Source organism: Hyposmocoma kahamanoa, unplaced genomic scaffold (genome assembly GCF_003589595.1).
Source record: "Hyposmocoma kahamanoa isolate Upper Pololo Valley unplaced genomic scaffold, ASM358959v1 215, whole genome shotgun sequence".
Lineage (NCBI taxonomy): Eukaryota > Metazoa > Arthropoda > Insecta > Lepidoptera > Cosmopterigidae > Hyposmocoma > Hyposmocoma kahamanoa.
In genome coordinates this window covers 2179857-2201187 of record NW_020653736.1, presented here as the reverse complement: position 1 = coordinate 2201187, position 21331 = coordinate 2179857, and the positions used below count along the sequence as shown (strand labels likewise).

At 36.5% G+C, this 21331-nt stretch overlaps 1 protein-coding gene across 1 annotated transcript in view; it reads right to left on the bottom strand.

The window, feature by feature from the left end:
* LOC113227737 (protein CBFA2T3) overlaps positions 1-21331 on the bottom strand; it is a 156223-nt gene that overhangs the window by 133859 nt on the left and 1033 nt on the right. The window lies entirely within an intron of this gene.

Here is a 21331-nt window from a genome sequence, read left to right as displayed (position 1 = left end):
ATTTATTTTACCTATGGAATAAATAATCTTTGACTTTGACTTTGACTCTGCCTCCATGCAGTGCAGTCTTGAAGTGTAAGAAAGGGTTCTGGTGAAATTACGAGCACATGGGACTTGTCAATTTATGTCTCAGGGCGCGGGCGCAGTGGCGCCCCTCAGATATTTGCGATTTAAAGCTCTGAGTGGCATTGCAACATTTATTTATTTTTTATTAAAAGTAAGTGCTCATTTGACGTCCATCTAACCTTATGGAAAATACAGCTCACCTAAATAATGTCTATTCACTCTCGCCTTCAAAAGGTCCAAGTTATAGCGTTCGGGGGAATAAGTCCGCAGGTAGGGAATTCCACTCTCTGGGCGCTCGCCATATAAATGTGGAAGTGTTATGGACTGGTGTGTCGCTTATCATCAGGCTTTGTTATTCATCCCGATACTTGATATTATAATAATCTCAGTATAGAGTACTAAAAAAACCGACCTCAAAAGTACGTGGAATTACGTCTATTTGCTAAGTTTCATTGAAATATCCCCTAGTTCGCCACTACACAGGACTTGATACTGGAGATAATAAAAATAGGTTCTCACTACGACACTACTCAAAATATATCGAGGGAAAAACGCCTTGAATTGGAGAAATAGCAAAATCAACTAAATAATTGCTAAAAGTTATTGCTCCTAAATTAAAGTTAGGCGCTATTTATAAAAATGAAACTTCATGCGTGAACAGCCACCCTTTGAGGTGGATGATTTTTTTCAAAATGAAATGGGACCACTATGGAAATACCCCCTTTCCAACAAAAAAAGAATCATGAAAATCGGTTCACAAATACCGGAGTTATTGCGTAACATACATACAAAAAAAAACATACAGTCGAATTGAGAACCTCCTCCTTTTTTGAAGTCGGTTAAGAAAAAGATTTTGTTTCATTGGAATTACATGTTTATGTCAAGATGAATGGAAAAAGAAGAATGGAAAGTGGGTGAAGTTTAATAAACCGAATTCCTTCCCTAATTTGTCACCCTTGGAGGTGGAATATCTTCTTCAAATTTAAAAGGAACCCCTACCTTTCCAACAAAAGAAAATTATCGAAATCGATTTACAAAAATGAAACCGTCGAATGAAGAACCTTTCTTAACCCTTTTTTGAAGTCGATATTTGCCCAACAACCCTGCCCCTTTTAATTAGTGGTTTTGTTCACATTTTAATTTCAACTTTAACAATGTATCTGTTGACGGTACACGATTCGCGGCATGCGGGGCAGATGCGGGTTGGTGACGACGATAATTGTTCCAACCAATATCGTCGTCTGATTTCTTTGTTTACCTTTGCTTATCTAACATTCTGTTACTGGTTTTTGAAGCTTTGTGCAAGAACCATTGACTTACATGGAAAGAACGATATATTTAATATTGACTTTTTTATTATTTTTTTATAATTTTACTACCATTATACTTATTTTTTTTGTGATATTACTCCACTAGCTTCTTACAATTATTAGCAAGCAAATTTACACTTCAAAACATCACATTTAAGCTTCTGCTCGTTCACTACGCTAACTTCCCTGAGAAGAACGAGCAAGAAAGTCTAGGGATTGCTCTTTTCAAACAAACTTAAATTCTATGGAATAGACTTTGAATTTGTGTGGATTCTGGAGCCATGTCGTCTTTCCATACATCTTTATCTAACACGTAATCTACAATTTTGTAATGTGACTTTTCAATTAAAATATTTTCAATGTAGTTTTTAAATTTAGGAAATGATAATCTTAATATATACTCAGTTCCCGATAAATGAGTCGTTTGCCTTGGTTAAACGAAATCGTGGTACCATGAGTTACGACTTAGCTCTAAGCTTAAGAAGATATTCATAATATTATCATATATTATAGATCCTACGGGACTTTTTCATATACGAAAAACACTCACAAAGTGGTACAAGCTTCGTAGTATTTATTCGATCGAGGTTTATATTCGAAACTAGGAGTTGTTACATAGTGATAAGCATTCTTTCAATATGTAGTATGAATCATAATTAGACGTCCAAAATGTAAACAAAGAAATGTCATGTAATGTCATTGTCAAAGTGTGAATGCAGGTGTGCTAAACCTCCTATCATTAAAAGCTCTCATGCCAAAAAAGTTTTGACGTTGGCTCCGCCCAAATTTGTGAAACAAATATGTGCCTGAAGTTCGCGTGACATACGACAGGAGATGTTGAATTTTGAGCATTAAAAGTACCAAATTCGTTTTAGCGGAATAACTCTAAAACTAAAGGGATTTAAAAAATCCGTAGTGACAGTTGTTGATTATGTATAAATATAATTAATTATCTAATTTTTGTCCTAATAACCTGTAGCATTTCGAGGATATATCGAAAAAATGTGAAAATTAGACGTCATTTCGTGATTTTTATCTATCGAGGAAACTTTATTGTTTTATGTTTCTGATTAATGTCTATGCTTGAATATATCGTGTAGTTACTCATACAATATTTTATTTTTAACTTTAAAATGGATATACCCCTCCAAAATCAAATCGAAGATTAGAAATTCTTCCTCTCCTCCCTCTTAACAGAATTGGAAATGGAGAAGAAAATCGCATTTTCTAAAATTATAATTATCTATTACAAAATATGAACACTAAACAAAAACTTTAATCGCAACACACAATAATTGAACAAACGCGGTACGGGGACAAGAAAATATTCAAATACGACAAATGACGCAAGAATGACATCTATGACACCTCAAAATGGCAGTACAATAGTTATGTTTTTTATGCAAGGCTGCAAAGATATAGTTTGACGCAAGTTCTAGTTCTAGCGTAGAGAGGATTTCAAAGCACGAGACGCAAAACAACTTTGTTGCCGAGCAAAACACACAACTTTTCACCTCACTGTAATAAGGAAAATGGTAGATGAAATAAAAACAGTTGAACTATAAAACATCAGTTTTTTGTATTAAAAGAAAAAGTTTTTCTTCCCATGCGTTCTGAAATTTCACCTCATCAATGTTTATTGTTGCTTGTACTTTTCTTTTGTGTGATTAAGTGATTATTGAAATTATTTTAGTTCTTCGACGAATTTAAATAATTTAATAAACACAATTATTTATCAGTGTCAATTTAACGTCAACAATAATAAGAATAAAATACATAGGGCGCACTATAAGTTTCCGGAACTGGCCACTTTCATAAACGATATTTAAAAGTAATTAGAACATTTGAAAATGGAACTCTTTGGCTTTAGAATACAGTTTATTTCATCTGACTGTCACTTGTTTTTAGATTGTGGGGTCATTTTAGAAATTGGTTGTCTACATCACCGTGGATTTAACTCATGAAAATTTTCATTCGTGACGATTTTCTACAACTTTTAGTGTAATTTAACAGCTCAGCGGAGCTTCGCTCGGCTTTAAACTGCTTTTGGCGATGAAGCACCATGCAAGACGACTATTTATAGCTGATTTGCAGAATTCAAACGCGGTCATGTGAATCTCAGTGACGAATTTCGTGATGGTCGCCCGTCCGCTGCTGTGAACAATAAAAACATCGATGCTGTGCGCCGTATGATCAAAACAAACAGGCATGTGACATACCATGAGATTCGAGCATTTTTAGGCACAGGCATGAGTCAAATACAATCAACACTACACAAAAAATTAGGTGTGAAAAAGCGGTGGATCCCACACAATTTGACTGAGACTCAAAAAACGGATCGCGTCACTTGGTGCAATGCCATGCTTACCAGTTTCATCGAAAGGGCGTCACATTTTATATGGGATATAGTAACAGGTGAGGAAATATAGATTTACAGTTACGATCCCAAAACAAAGCAGCAATCGAGCGTATGGGTCTTTCGAGATGAGCCGAAACCAACCAGAGTGGCGCGCGTGCAAAGTGCCTCGGAGCGGATGATTGCGTCTTTTTTTAATAAAACTGGAGACGTGGTTACTGTTGCTTTGGAGAATAGTTGTACCATCTTAATAGTTGACCATTTGTTTGCCGGAAGTTATCGACAAACTCCGCAAAAATAACCGTAAACGCCGTATCATCTTGCACCACGACAATGCCAGTTCTCACACGGCCAGACAGACAAATGAATTTTTGTAGGTGAACAACGTTGACCTTATGAGCCAACCCGCGTACAGTCTGGACCTGGTACCTTGTGACTTATTTATTTCCAAAAATTAAGAACCAGTTACGCAGTCAACGATTTTCATCACCTGAAGAGGCTGTCGAAGGGTATGAAAAATATGTTTCAGAGATTGTCACTGAGGAGTGGCGTAAATGTTTTCAAAATTGGTTCATTCGTGTGAAAAAGAGCATTAACGCAAACGGAGAATATTTTGAGAAACAATAAATTCATTTCTGACCATTTATAAAACTTTTTTCTTATTCATTCCGGAAACTTTTCTGAAAATTCCTGTTGAAAAAAAATGTTTGCTTTCTCAAATATTACAAGAATATTCAAGCGATGAATATAAAGTACCAAAAAATTATAAATATCCAACAAGACAAGCAATGATGGGTAGCTATGAAACTTTTAAAACAAATAACGTATATGGTAAAAGAACTAAGGACTGTTTAATTCCAACATTGTTTAACGTTCTTCCGTCACACTGAAAAAACTTTAAAGGTAGTAAAAAGTCTGTAAAAAATTAAATAAAAAACTATTTGTTAGATACAGTGTACGTATATATTGAAAAACTGTAACCGAGTGTATTGTTGATGTAACTGTAATACTAAGCGTAGCAACCAAACTCTCCCGATAAACTTTCATGAAGTTTGGGTTGGGAAAACCTTATTTTATTTGTAAAAAAGTCAACGAAACGATAAATAAATTTGAAAAAAAACTTATAGTGCGCCTCACGTATACCAACGTATTTATATTACATAAGTAAGTAATGTACGACAAATCGCGTAGTTGGACGTGTGATTTTGTTTTTATTTCGCGCGTGCAATAGCATAGCGTGCAAAAAACGCTTTTACGGACATATTTCTAATGAGAAAGATAAACCTTGAGATGAAAAAACTGTTTTTATGCCGATAGTGTTACCAATGTCAACAAATTATTTACGACCTTAAATATATATTATTTTATTATAATTATTGTATTGAACAAAATTAAGTAAAAATATATATTGCAGAAGGTGAATTCAAATTTTATCAGATTACACAGCTTGAAAAGATTTCTAAATGTTTATTATCGTCAAAAATAGGAAACTACCATTTCAAATTTATATATACCCCCTTTTTTACATTTTGTGAAAGAGTTCGTCCAGGGAAGTACTGCCACCTTACCTATTTCTGCCGCCAAGCAGTAATGTCAGCGTTACTGTGATCCGCTTTTGAAGGCGTAAGGGTGAAAGTACAGGCTTATGGGACTTGACAACTTATGTCTTAGGGAGCCGGGCGCAGTGTAGTGTGTGTGTGTGTGTGTGTTTATACATTTTTAAGCTATTTCATGTCCTTACATTTAATTTAAAAAGAATCCCGGTTTAACTAATTCCGATTAGCAACGGCGTGCGTAGATGAGGGCGCCCGCACCATACATTTTTATCTCAATCCTTATTTGTCTAGTCGCTCTCTTTACAATAAACTTCTAATAGCTAGAAACTAATTTTCCGGATTTAAATCGCGTATATTTGTTTTGTCAAACAAACCAACGTTTCGGGCCCTTTACAGGCCCCATGGCCACGGTTGACTGAGGTAGTACAGTCATCAACCAGTTATGTCTAACATTAATACAAACCACCCTACTTTTCACTTTAGTTTCAAAAGTTATTAATTAAATGCCTTATTTTTACATTCACTTACATTCCAATTTACGCTACATATATTTTCCAAATTATTTCATTTTTACCGTATAAATTTTTAATAAATGAAATTTATTATTAATTAATAATGAATTAGAATAAATTACAACATATTAATCATTACTGCAGTCTTATCTCTGTTTGGGATTTTTCTTCAGGGAAAACACTGGATCCCAAACTGGTGGTACGGAGAAACCATCTTCCCGGTTGATTCTTGCAGTTACCATGGGATCTTTAAGGGCCCGAAACGTTGGTTTGAATGAAAATGCACCTACACGCGAATTAAGGTTTAATTTCCTATGAATAACAATCCCGAAAACTTATGAACTCGATACTTCTGTCTTGTGAAATTCCTGATTTAAATACAAGCTACATGATTTTTCTTAATCATAGCAGTCGCAGTGCCAGTCCGAGCTTTAAATTGCAAAGATCTGAGTGAGGCTACCACTGCGCCCGTCAACCTGAGTTGACAAGTCCCATGTGCCTATAATTTCACACTTACCCTTCCAAACCTTTCCAAAGTAATGCTCACATTATTGCTTGGCTAACTTGAAAAACCAAATTATTTTTTTCACATTTTTGAAAAAAAAAACAGCTCTTAAACACATATTTTCAAAATACATATTTTTTCTAAACTGGGTATTTTTTTTGTCAGAAAAAGTAAAATGGAATAACTGAAGTAAAATAAGACAATAACTTTTGTTTAAAGAACCTGTTTATTAAAATCAATTACCATGATATTTATAACAAAAATGTAATCTTCATTTGTGGTGTTACTAGAGTTAGTACTGTTACAGGTGTTACCCACACTTGTTATGTCATCATCATTTTCTGTCTTCATTTCCTTCATTCAAATCCTACGGAATTATTTTATATAAGCGGCTTGCTAATAATTGTATGCAAATGTTGCTATATAAGGGATATGTGCGATGTGGAAAAAATACTGATATCGCTCTTAGATAAATATATAAGTAATGTTTTTCATGAGTAATCATCAAAGTATCGATGCAACAGCAATCGATATTTTAAAAAAAAGGTAAAATGTTAGAATCCCCGCATTTTCCCCACATAGCGTCAATCCCACAAAATGCCCAATCAAGTTGAAATTCCCTGCAATTTGGGGAATTCGCCACAAATTGACAACACTACGAGTATCGCCCATTTATTTTGAGCAATTTACTTAAGAAGGATAATATTAACAACAAATGGAGGAAATGTAGTACGAAAATACAATTGTCGTATTGTCATATTGGCATATTTTTATTTTCATACTCTTAGAAAAAAAACGTACTCCAGAAAAAAAATGGTTTCTTTTCATTGTTTTTTTTTCCACCTCAGAAAAAAAACGGTTTTTTAACAACGCTAGGCCCCCTTTTAAACGAAAAAAGAATTTTTTGTTAAGGTACATTTTTTATATTGGGCCGGCTTTACTTTATTATATCTGCCGTGAAACAGATTATTGCTTCCGGTTTTGATTAATTGGAAAGGGTAAGTCCTGCTGAAACTATAGGCACATGGAACTCTTACGCCTATCGCTTACCACCACATCGATACCCCTAATAAAAATTCGATACTTATGGTAAGACAGAGCGAGAGAAAGAAAAAACTATCTATTGACGTATTTTCATGCTCTTTTTAATTGTTTCAAACTTGTTATTCGCCAAAAATGGCTTTTTTACGGAAACTGTCAAATAAAAAATAGAAAACCAAAAAGTTCGCAAATTTTTATTTTTCTTTCGTTTTGGAAACTTTGGAGTTTGCCTTTTACGCCTTATTACTTCGGCGTTTACGCCTTTTTCTTTCCCAAAGTTGTATCGTTTTATTCAAAGTCTAAAAATAAAAGATGTGTCGACACAAAAAAGAAGAAGAACCATTGAACCGTTTACTACCTACTGATCAGGTTCTAAGACTTTCGATTTTTACATATTACAAGGTTATGTTTCAAAGACATGGGTTTTTTATACCAAGAATCAATGGATATAATTTTTTAACACGTTAGACTAGAAGTCCTGAGTGGCGTGCATAGTTATGGAGAAAATAATTTTTGAAATTTGAATGCTATCCGCATAAAGTGAAAATGAAAATCCACACTAAATTAAAATCATTACAAAAAAAATGTACACGTAGTCCGAAAGTACTTTTTAACCTTTACGAAGTTCGTAACTTTATTAGATTCAAACTAAAGTAATATGTATATTTTTTAAATTTTCGTTCTCAGTTTATTTTTCTCGAACATTCCGCCGTATTTCGAATAGATATTTACATAATTATTGAGGCCTCACAATCTAAATTCCCCAGAGCATTATATTAGCTTTATATTTGATATTTTATATTGTTTTTAAGTAGTTCCTTTTTGCCAAATGGTTACGCCCTTGTACCGGTCATGTAACATTTTTATAAAATAAAATAATTTGAATTTTAATAATTTCACAAATATAGTTACGTTATTCTATTCAGGAACACGATGACTCATTTAGAGACGACGTTATTTTTTTGGAACTCATTATAGTGCTGTAAACAGAAGAGAAAAAGATACGTGTGACAGGATCGAGGATCGTGGAAGAATATTTAACGTATTTATACAAACTTAAGTTAAATTTTGAATGGAATATATTGACACAGAACGCATCCTTTAAATCGCGCCTAAACATATAGGCAAAACAAAGTTTGAAAACCAATAAAAGGGGTTGAAGTAATATTTCCCTCTTCGGGAGAATAAATAAAAAGATATTAGTTTCTATAAAGGCGCACCTGCGGCTTCAGCTGTGCCCCAATATGGCGTCGTTAATTTCATGCTTGCCTTTAGGTGCTTATCCGATTTCATAAAATATTTTGACTAACAACCATTGTGCTGTGTACCATTCTTGATATTACCCGTGAGTGTCTCAGAAAGCTACTAAACGGTATAATTAATCCAGAAATATTATAAAGAGATCTCTCCACAACAGGAGAACTGACTCTCTCTCTCTCTGAGGTCCCAGGTTCAAGAGGGAGAGAGGATCAACCCCCGCCGCTGGTTAATGCAGAAAAACTAACTTTTCAATATTGTTTGTGGTACCGTCGTTATTTCTATATTCCTTCATTATAAGTATAAATTCCTTTGATCCTTCGTTCGATGGCTGGATTCGAACCAACGTCTTCCACCTCGTGTCAGACTCTATCGTGTCGTCGTCGTGTCAGACTCTATGCCAAATAAGCCACGGAACGAACTAGCCGACCTTGTTTTTGGTTTTTAACGACCTTCTTGCGCGATCTAAGAAAAATATATTATATACCAGCAGCTGAATAGTGATATCGTTTAATAAATGTTATTTTTAAGTTTATTAAATGTCACAATGTTTGACCACCATGTTTGTTTGACTTATTACTCAAATTATAAAATATATCTCCTTCGTTTTCTTAGCGTGTCGACTCTGACGTTTATATTTGTGAGGACCAGTACTCAGCGACTGGCACAGCATTATCAGTGGCGTCGTACAGGTCCTCGTCTGTGCAGGTGTAGTGACATGCAGGACAAGACAAAAGATGTGCCACAGTCTGGGGAGAGACACCACAAATACATGCGATCTCAGAGCCCCCACCTGTGCATGTTCTCATTGCTTCGGCCGACTCGGGTCCGCAGTTTATTTAAAGACTTCCAAGTGTGCCAAGGTAGATTATGCCCAGGAGGGAGGAGCTCCGACAGCGGAATAAGTGATGCCGTGGGGTATCTCTCCTTCTAGAGATTTATATGGACTTGATTAGTTTCCCCGTCCAGAGGGAATACTTCTTTAATGAAGCTATGCTGACTCTTTAACCTCTGGATTACCGGCACGTGATAGCGTAAGGGGTGCCGCGGGTCAGTCTCTTTTTTTAAGCGCTGCAGGGAGCTAGCCAAGTCTCTGCGGACGTCCGGAAGTTTTATTATGAATAGGATACAGAGGTATTCATTTGTTAATATAATTACCTGACAACATTTGAATGATCTATGCTTTGTCAACTTTTGTAACGATGGGACCACTTTCACCGTCATCCCACCTTTTTATCACCCTTTTATCTGGTTCCAGGCCACCTACTTTCAAATTTTGTATCGTTCTTAAATTCCTTTTCTTCTTCGTCATATACTTTTCTTCTTTCCATCACCACTATCTACTACATTTCCGCAGCGAGCTCACGTGCTCGACATCACATAAAATTCTGACCAGTTAAATCATGTAACCTAACCACTAGTAAGTAAATAAGTGACAAAGAAGAAAAGGAATTTAAGGATTCAAAATTTGAAAGTAGGTGGCCAGGAACCGGAAAAAAACGTGGAATGACGATGAGAGGTCGCATCACATCGTCACACTTTGCGTGGCAGACACGTCTCGTTCTATTTTAAAACATCTTCCTCATGAATTTTGTGCTTTTGTGATAAGTTCTAGAAAGCTTTGAATTGTGCTAGAAGCGTTACAGCACAGAAATCCAACCGCCTCAAGTTGTAAGCGCACCTGGTTGGTATTAACCCTTTGGTGGACAAAACAATTTGAATTAATATTATGAAGTCCAGTGATAGAGAGAGACAGGGCGGTGGTGTACAGTTATAAAGAACCGAAGTAGCATATGGTCGTCGTTAAAAAAATTGATGAATATTATTATGGAGTTTTCGTGATTGTTACATATAGGAATTGATACTATTTTTTTTGGGATCTAACTCGTGTCTGTCAGCTGTTACCATGGGGCCTATAAAGGGCCCCAAAGGTTGGTTTCTTTGAAAAAACAAATTTACGCAATACAGTAGAGCACCTTATGAAAGTAGGTCCGGGGAAGTACTGCCATCTTACCCATTTCAGCCGCCAAGCAATCTAGTTTGAAGAGTAAAGGTACTAATGAAATTACATTCTCGTGGAATTCCGCGTGCGTCAACTTATGTCTCAGGGAGGGAGCGCAGTAGCAGTGCTCCTTAGATCTTTGCGATTTAAATCTCTGAACGGCACTGCAACAGCTGTGGACAAGCGCACGAATTGTTCGTCCCGTTACTTGGTATCATAAGAAAAATGATGAATATTTTTCTTGTAGCGGAATAGCGAAAACATTCGGTTCGCCAGCAACACACAGAAAGTTAGAATGATGATTGATTCTATAATTTTTGTCAAAAACAAATAGTATACCCACTGTGATGCACAGAAAAATAAATAAAAACTTATTAGTTTTTCACAGCACCTGGGGCGTCAGCTGTTGCCAGCAATATGGCGGCAGATATCTTTTAGAATAGAGCAATATAAAATAACGGAAAAACCCTTCACGATGTGGTGGATTACGGGTAATAATATACTACAACATGTGCTATAAATCTGATTAAAAAACATAATATCCGAAAAGAAAATTCTTTGAGAGATCAGTTCGAAGAAATTAACATTCTTACACTAGGGGTACATTTATGAAAATATAATTTATGTTAAGAATAATAATGACTGACAAAAGATAAATACGCGGAATAAAAATAATCCAGTTGTTCTTGTTGAATCGTCTTCTCAAAGTCTCAAATTCATTTAAGGGGCGCTTCTATAATAAGATTCCGATTGATATTCAAAATTTGCAATTTTCAAAACCTTCTACGTACCTGAAGAAAACAAACTAACTAACTAACTAAAAAAACTACTGGTGGTAAAGCAAAGTGATGGTAACTCGTGAGTGCGGAAGAACCAGGAGATTATGGCTCTGGTGAGCGAGCTGCTTACTGGTGGCTGAGAGAAAGACTGTGGAAGATCTTGGGATAGCTCTCTTTTAGTAGCAGTAGAGTTCGTCCACGCAAGGTCGTTCCATGTACTTTAATGACAAAAATCCCCGGTATTTGACCCATCAAGTCCCGTGTAGCTCTTTCAGGTTGTCACGAAATAAATATTTTAGTTTGAAATTCTTCTTCTTGACAAGACATCTCCTACCGGAGGTCGGCTATCATTAGGGCTACCTGTATTTTAGACACAGCTGCACGGAACAAGGACCTTGTTCTCAGGTTGAACCATATTAAGCCACGAAGTACGCCTTCTTTCAGGTGGTCGCTTTCCATGTATCTTTCCTTGCATAATTAGTCGGAATAGATCGTATTTATCATTACGAATTATATGACCAAAGTACTGTACTTTGCGTTTTTCACAGTACTCGAGAGCTCTAATTTCTTATTCACCATCAATACTCTTTCATTGGACACTCTATCCTTCCACTATATAACCTCGCACTGGGACCATCTAATCAGGTACTAACCCCGGATCAGCACGTTTGGACGTTCTTCATCCGGTTCTTTGTAAGGCTAGTGGCTTAGGTGAGCCGCCCCGGGTGAAAGTACAGCACCCTTCCTATTTTCCAAATAGATACCGGAGCTGCAGGCACGCTCACTTCCCGTCGCACCCCGCAACACTAACGGTTGCCATCACCACCGCCGTCTCTTCAGTTCCCAGATTCCTACGCGGCTGGAGGGGCCGGAAGATGTCTAGCTCATCCTCTGCTAGCCCTCCGGGCTAGCGGAGATGCCAAGTGGCAGTGCCCTGCGATAATGTCCGGACACAGCCACCGACTTCATACTGACCGGGCAACTCACGCGCCCCGCGCGTCTCCTCGCCTCAGGCCCTCAACTAGACCGCTACCAAGACGCGCTAGCTACGCGCGAGACGAACGCCCCGGTCACACAATACAGGAGCAGACAAACGTGTTCGTCCCTGCAGCTAACCACAACCCCGACGAGTCCATACCCGAGTCCGGGTCCACAAGACACGTCCGTGAAGACGTGTAACTGGCGGAGGGCTTAGCCCGGACGCCCACCGTACCCTGGTCTTGCCATCGAGCCCGTAGTCTATCCGGAAAACCCCATCTCTCGGGTCAGTAGATAGTGCTATCATCGAAGAAAAGTTTCCCCTGGTTTTGTAAATCCATATTCCCAACAAGGACTTATGGAAAAGACGTTTGGTATACTTGTATCAAAACTACATAATAGATTTTGATCAATCAAACATTGTTTAAGCTTAGGGCACTTAATATTGAAAATGCGTGGTGGCTCGAATTATGGGTCCGGAAGTGTATATATAATGTTAGAATACTATATCATTACCGTGCCATCGTTTCGCCATTGAGCAGAATACCAAAAAATTGCAATGGCAGTTGAATAAGTAGCAGGATGGCTATAGGCACTGACAAGGCGCTACTCTTAACTTGTAGCAGAATACCAAAGGTACAAAACCTTACCATGGCATGGGCACTCTATCGACACTTAAAACAAGTAGATTTGAGCTCCCGGCCTTTGTATCAAAAATTATCTAAAATGTACTTAAAAAGCTATTCGACCAGTGTATCCTGCCAGTACTAACATAACGCACCGCTCATGGAAGAATGGCATAAGTGGAGTTACGCCAAAAATGTCCATTAGATACACAAAAATATAACCCACACCCTCTCCAATTTATTACATACTATTGTTATTACTTATTAGTGATTTGAAACTTTTCTTGAACAAAATTCGTCATAGAGATGACTTCAAGATTAGTTAAATATTGAAATTGCAAATGCAAATGTTATCTGCAAAAATCACGATTTTACAGTAGAACGTTTTGAAAACAAAAACTTGAGAGAATATATTTATATTCTGAATATCCTTCAGATATTAGTTTTTTGTATTGCCTCATTGCTCAAAATTGTAGCTAATACGGACTTTTCCATCCAGAAATATCAAATTTTGCAGATAACCGGTTACTCTTTGCTGCCGTCGAATTGTGGTAACTGCAAAACAGTGTGAGATTTTTATCTCATTACCTTAAAAATCATAATGTTTTTGTTCGTCAACGTTTATTCTACATAGAATTTGGCTAGAGTATATATCGCACCTTTACAATGAAAGTGACCCAACACAAAATTTCAACTTTTCGGACATACGCAAAATAAGATTTGAAGTGTGACATTTTCATAATATTTAATTTATTACTCTTGAAGTACTAAAGTTTGTACCTTGGTAGTCTTGGAATATAATGACGATTTACAACTGCAAAAATTGTTTTTGATTATTTTAATATTTAACAATTTAAAAACATAATTTACAAAGAGCAGTCGCATAAGGTCACTTTTTAACTGAACTTTTTTGTTAACATTTGACGTATTATGCATTGACTTACAATTATATGGACGTCGCGTCCGCGCTAAAAAGTGTCCGAACTTATAGGGCGTTAAAATCGTATACAGAGCGTCATTGACAGCGAAGCAAGCAGAATTAGACAGTACTGCGATGACATTACAATTTAAATTCAACGTTTTAGCTTTTTCATATTCCTTTACATGTCACTACGTTTAAGTAGGTTGACTTGGGACATTTTTTTCGTGGTTTTTGTATTAGACCCGTCGTCTATTTATTTGTAAGTCAATGGTATTATGAGTTAAATTTCTTTAATTTTAATCAACTAAGCAACGTGTTATGACCTTGTTAAGATTAAGAATTTTTAATTGTGAAAGAAAATTTTCAGAGTAATAAAGTACGTCGCGTTTGTAACAATTTTAAATTTTTTTAATGACGAGTTCCGGAACGAAAATTGCTCAATTGCCACTTTTTTGCCAAAAGTGACGGCTTGTTGACTTTGTAAGTCTGCCGTCCACTAACTAACACGCGGACAGCAGAAAAGCAGATTCAACACGATATTCCGACGCGGAGGTGACATTTTCAAACTGAAAGTACAAAATGAAAGTGACCCATATATTAGATCAGTGCTATTTGAGCTCTAATAAGTGAGCTTCAGATTAACAACCTTGTGAACAATGATTTTTAGGCTCAACTCACACTGGCGCAGAATCGAAGCGTCGCGACGTGTCATGTTTTTCGCCTGTAGCATATTCATCGCTATTCTCCCATTATTAAGGTACAAATTTGTGTTATGCAAATATGGAGTCCCGCGTCGAGGCTTGGTTAAAGTCGACAGACTTTACTCTATTACTCTATACTTTACTCTGAACTAGTTGTTAGCGAACGAGCGTCGTTACGAGCGACGGTATAAACTCATATTATTCATTTTTTTACTTGGGCAACATTAAAACAATCATCGTTAGTCATCGAGTGGGCCAGGAGGACGTGAAATTAAAAAAATCTACAACTTTACATATTTTCCTGTTCAATGTTTTTCCGAAATTTCCTCCAAGATGGCGCCGCGTGTGGCGGGGAGGCGGAATAAATAAAAAGTTATTAGTTTCTATAAGGCGCCACCTGTGGCGGCGTAGCGGCTGTGCCGCCGATATAGCACCATTAAACCCATAGCACTCACACAAACACAGTTCCTATGGTGTAATAGACAAATAAAATTCTGATATTGCATATTATTACTAAAAATCTTGATCATAATGGCCCATCAGACCACAGCATACAGGTTATCGAATGAAGGAGAGTATTATACTCGTTTATTTCGTATTATCAATGCCATTATATTACAATACAAATGTAGTATAGGTAGACTATATTTAAAGTCTAACTGTAACACATGATACATATTGCTTACATTTTATTTTAATACAATTTACTTTGTCACATATATTCTGAAGACCGAACAATTATTATAACTGCTCATCCAATAACTCATTATCACCCCGTTCCGTTCACAATAAGCAGTGATCCTTTTAGTTTTGTGAAAAATTTGGTAGCCCTTACCATAAAGAATGGGCCACCACTTATTTAAAATACATAGAGTTTGGTGTGCACGCCATTAACCCCTACAAATGAGATGGTAACAAAATTTAAACACAGTTCGAGATTAAGTTCACAAATGCGGGCGTTGTGTTTGGGTACCAAATTGCCGATCTGAGGAAAGAATGCAGGTGAAGGCGATGCGGGGATACCGACATGCTTCATGCGGGCACTCGACGCGTGGTGACAGCAATTGGTTAATGTCATTACTTCACTTGACAGACTAGTGAGGCAATTCAACGTTATCTGCTATTAAGAATAGCTGGTTCCTTGTTTAAGTTGTAAGTGCCAGGAGCATTCAAGTATCAGTATCTGCACTGTATAATGTTCTGTGGTTATGGTAGTTAATTTGTGGTTTAAATATGAAAGAAATCATTACAAAATTCACAAATCGATGCCTTACTTTCTTAAACTCGTATCTTATAACGAGTGATTCATATGGTGGCAAAACTTTCTATTTATTTTAAATTTCTTATCAAGGGGGTTAATATGGATGCATTACTTTAGAACCGGAGATAGCTACAATTTATACCTATCTTGAAGCACACCGTCCGCACCTGCGCTGTTACCCTATTGCTGAATGGAGTCCATATTTAATCTGATTTTGAGCGAAATTTCTTTTACAGGTACAAAGTTTTAGGCGATGAAAAGAATGTAATTTATTTTATGACAAAATGTAAAACATGATTTATCGTTCAGCATTTTGTCGTATAAAAGTTGACACTGTTTCCAGTTCTGTCAAAATTAAGTACTAATTGACACGTTAATTTTCAGTCGTTATGTTGAGCTACACATTCGAAAAATTGTACCTCGATAGATCGGCCTTTTCAATTTTAACTTTGTTATTTCTTACTAACATAGTCATACATTAAGTTGTGAAACAAACCAACTATGGACTTAATTTGGCTGAAAATATTTTTTATTTTATTTTATTTATTAAGAATTCGGTCCATCAGAGAAACCCCAAGCTATTTTTTTTCCGCCAGGAGATCTATCCACTCTTCTGTATATTATTTCCTTGATTATAACCCAAAAGAACGTTGCTGGTGTGTGCAGTTTTCTAATCATGTACAGATTACGTTATGACAAATTAATTGGAAGATTTGAAGAAAACTGCATGTCTGTAAAAGGTCTTTAAAACTTTTTTGAAACCACGTGAAGTTTTCAACCCTCATGGGTCCAGCTTGTACACTCATCACAAAAGAGACCCATGCAGGGGACCGTATATGAGTCGATGCAGTAACGTTATAGATGGCAGACGTGTCAACCAATGTTTGGCCAGCGTCCCACGCGCCATTGTTTATACAGCTGCTCACAGCGCCACAAATTTTAATTTTGGAACTATGGAACACGTTTAAATAACATGCTCTCATCAGACGTGGAATTGTAACAGACAATAAATTCGGCATTTCATAAAGTGACTAGTTACATTTAGGTTGGCTATACTTTATCAAATGTGGATGCTCACTATTGAATATATTTGTTTTATTATAAATTTGTTTTTTCAAAGAAACCAATGTTTCGGGCCTTTTAAAAGCCCCATAGTCACGTCTGACTCAGAAAGTATTAACCATGTATCAGTTATGTCTAATATTAACGGAAGCCACGCTTTTCTGAACTATAGTTCTTTTTTTTTTTATAACATCAAGTGACGGGAGGACTAAGTCGTGCGCCGGATGGTACGCTACACGCCTGTCCATAACAGTTGCAGTGCCACCCAATACTTTAAATCGCAAAGATCTGAGGGGCACTACAACTGCACCCGTCACCCTGAGACATAAGTTGACAAGTCCCATGTGCCTGTAATTTCACCAGCACCCTTACCCTTCAAAACCGGATACATGTTGAGATTAAACCGGAACACAGTAATGGTGACATTACTGCTTGGCGGCAGAAATAGGTAAGGTGGCAATACTGCCCTGGACAAACTCTCACAAGGAGCTCTGCTTATTACTATCTTATTACTTTGACTACCTTATTTTTATCGAGTCCTTAGGATTTCGCGATTTTTTTTTCATTCGCACACACATAGACAACCACATATTACACCCAAACTCACGAGAGAAATTAATGTAGTCCACAGAAATAGGTATTTCTTCCGTCCCGGGAATCGAATCCTCCGACCACGACGGCAAGTTAAACATAGGATAAGAAAATACTGTTACATAGGAGAACAAAAGATTGTTACACATAGTAAAAGACAGTATTTTGTTTGTTATTTTATTTGTTATTCAAACAAACCAACGGGCCCTTTACATACCCCATGGTCACAGCTGATCATGTCCCGTACAGAAACAAAAACAAATATAGGTACGCGATTTAGACCCGAAAAATTGTTTCATTTTCTACCTCATTTTCAATTTACCAAAATAATAAATAAAATAATTATTCAATCAAAAATCGAACAACACAGTAAAATCCTTCGATTATACTGGACTCGAACAAGTGCTGTTGCCATGTCGAGGCCACCATTCTTAACCAACTGAGCTACAGAACAGATCGCGATAAGTTAGTAAGATCTGTTATCTTGCGACTTGTTGTACTTATTACACATATTTGTATTGGGTTTAATTAAACCAGGGTTTTTAACCCTACGTGATCCATGTAATGAACACCAGTGGTCCGTGGCGAGCCTATGTAACATAATGGAACAGCGACCGTCAAATTAAATATTCATATGTAACAAACTAAAGTTTAATCTCAAACAATATAAGCTAGTAAAAGCTGAAAGCTTTTTTTATCTTTTCGAAAAGGGTCGGGCTCTTTGACATTTTAACAGCGATCAATGACTAGAAAAAGGTTAAGAAACTTCAGTTTAAACGGTTTTTTTACTGTTAGCACCGATATCGTAGTAGTAAATACCATGATATTCAATAAATAAAATAATTTTATTTCTAATCTGTCGTTATAGCGAAAACCTTAGAACTTTGTAATAAAAGAGTTTTTAATAATAATAACGTACGCACTCATAGCCCTGCACTTGGGAAACCCTGCATCGCAAGTGCGATGGAAACACACATAGACAACCACAAATTACACCCAAAGTCATGAGAGAAATTTCTCCCGGCCCGAGAATTGAATCCGGGACCTCTGCCTGGCCGATCAGCATGGCAACCGTTCGGCTGCGGAGGCAGAAGAGTCGATGCTACCTTAGCCCGATTTCTAATTGTTCCCGTACTAATACGGTTCATTTTGCTTGGGTCGAGCGACACGGACCCTGGACTTAATTCAGAATAACTTTTTTAACAAACGACATGTATATCGTATAGTATACGTGTACTTCATTGATTCAGCTGATATTTAAAAAATCGTTAGATATAAAGCGCCCATTGAATATTTTTTCTATCGTGAAAATTGTCATCGTGTTTTCACGCCGTATACTAATCAGTGTATATAATCCATTTTTAACCGACTTCAAAAAAAGGAGGAGGTTCTCGATTCGACTGTATGTATGTTACGCGATAACTCCGGTATTTGTGAACCGATTTTCACGATTCCTTTTTTTGTTGGAAATAGGGTATCTCCATAGTGGTCCCAATTAATTTTGAAGAAAATCATACTAACATCTCTAACCACCTCTAAGGGTGGCTGTTCACGCATGAAGATTCATTTTTATAAATAGCGCCCAAATTTGAGTATAATGAGCAATTACTTTAATGGTTGATTGCTATTCTTTAATTCAAGGCGTTTTTCTCTCTCAGTACACTTTGAACAGTGAGAACCCATTTTTATTATCTCCTGTGTCCCCGCACAGTGGCGAACTAGGGGATGAATCCGGGTTTGCGAACTTTCCGGTAACCGATTTCAATAAAACTTAGTAATTATACTTTATATTTTTTCCAAAATGATTGATTGAACACTTACACTGTTATGTGGAGTCAATCAAAGCCATTTGGGGTAGTATAGACTCATAATGCACGAATATAACGTCAACTAATGTCGCTATTTTCATTGTCGATGTGATACCGTAAAACCCATCGCGCGTTGGAAGAGTACTTCTGACGTACTTCTTTCGCTTCCTTCGCTCATCGTCAGTCAAACTTATACCCCATTATCGTTAAAATTAAGGTTAATAAATTAACCCATCTATCTGGATGTATTATATAAATTATCAAAATCCCTTTGCTCCACCAGGCAGAGAAAGTAGTAACCAACTTCGCCTATTGTGCGAAGCAAACTAGATCTTTCATCTTCGGGATCCTCACTCTCCACACATTTTTTGTATAATACCAAGTGAGGGAACGAACACGCGAGGCACTACCACTGCGCTCGTCACCCTGAGTTGATAAGTCCCATGTGTCTGTAGTTTCACCAGCACCCTTACCCTTCAAAACCAGAACACAATAAAGCTGACATTACTGCTTGGCGGCAAAAATAAGTAAGGTGGCAGTACTTCACAGGGCGTACTCTTGCACAAGCTCAACTACTACAAACATTGACTTACAATTATATGGACGTCGGGTCCGCGCTAAAAAGTGTCCGCACTTGTAAGGCGCTAAAATCGTATACAGACCGCGACACTCCGCTTTAGTCTTCATTTGTTCGACTGACAGCGCGATACTGCGATGACATAACAATTTAAATTTCGAATAGGTTGACTTGGGACATTTTTTCGTGGTTTTTGTATTAGACCCGTCGTCCATTTATTTGTAAGTCAATGACTACAAAGCTTCTTTTTTATACCATTTATATTTTTATACCGTACAAAACCTGTTTGCATTTGCAAAGGAATAATTATTTAGAAAAATTATCTTAATCACAGGAAATGAATTTTTTCGGGTCCTTTTAACATTGCGGGCCCTTTACAGGTCCCATGGTCATGGCTGACGATAACCATGGCTCAGTCAATAGTAATGTAATTTCCTATGTGTAACAATTCAAGTTTTTCTCGTACTAATACGATTCAATTCGCTTGGATCGAACGGCAGGAACAATGGCTTTATTTCCGAATTTATTTATTTACAAACGAAGTTAAAGCAATCTGAAAAATGTACATCGTATAGTATAACGTGTTCTGTTTAATTCAGTTGATATAAAAAATAATCAATGGTATTTATTTATTTATTTACTTATTTATTGAAAGAAACATACAGCTTACATATTACATAAATGTTTTGTTTACCTATTAAATATTAAATTTAGCCAAATTTTGTTTCCAATGATAGATAATTCACGAAGTGAAGGCCAAAAGCACTTAATCTACTACACAATGACAAAATTCTGTAAACAATGGCCTAACCAAATGACAAAGCTCTAAAGAAGTTTTAAAAAAATAGAGACAAATTATTGCAGAAAAGAAATAATTACTTAATTTATTAACTAAAATCTACTTTTTTAACATTTGACGAAAACAATTTAGTTTACAGGTAAATATATCGATGTGGTGGTAACGATCATTATAAGATTTACATGCTCTGATTAGAAACCTATTCCCAGCGTAGTTAGTACTGCAAATAGGTACGAAAAACAATGTTGTGTTGGAGCGAGCATTAACCCTAGGACATTTGAAAATATAAAGTAAGAAAGTATATATAAAGTACTGAATAAAGCGGGTTTTCTTGTAAAATTTCGAGGTAACTTTGTATGAAAGTGAAAGTTTTTAGAAATCGTCTTTTCACACCCTGTATCAATTATTGTATATTCTCAATTTTACTATAATTTTTTTCCAAAGTGATTTCATTCAACACTTTCACTGTCATGTGGAATCAACCAAAGTCAAGTTGAGGTTGTATGTTTCTTACTTAACCAATGCCGTTTCCAATCCCTTATATAATTCCAAGTTTCAAAGTAATCAATGACAATAATAAATTGTCAGACATTAAGAGGGAGCAGAGGAAAAATTCCTAATC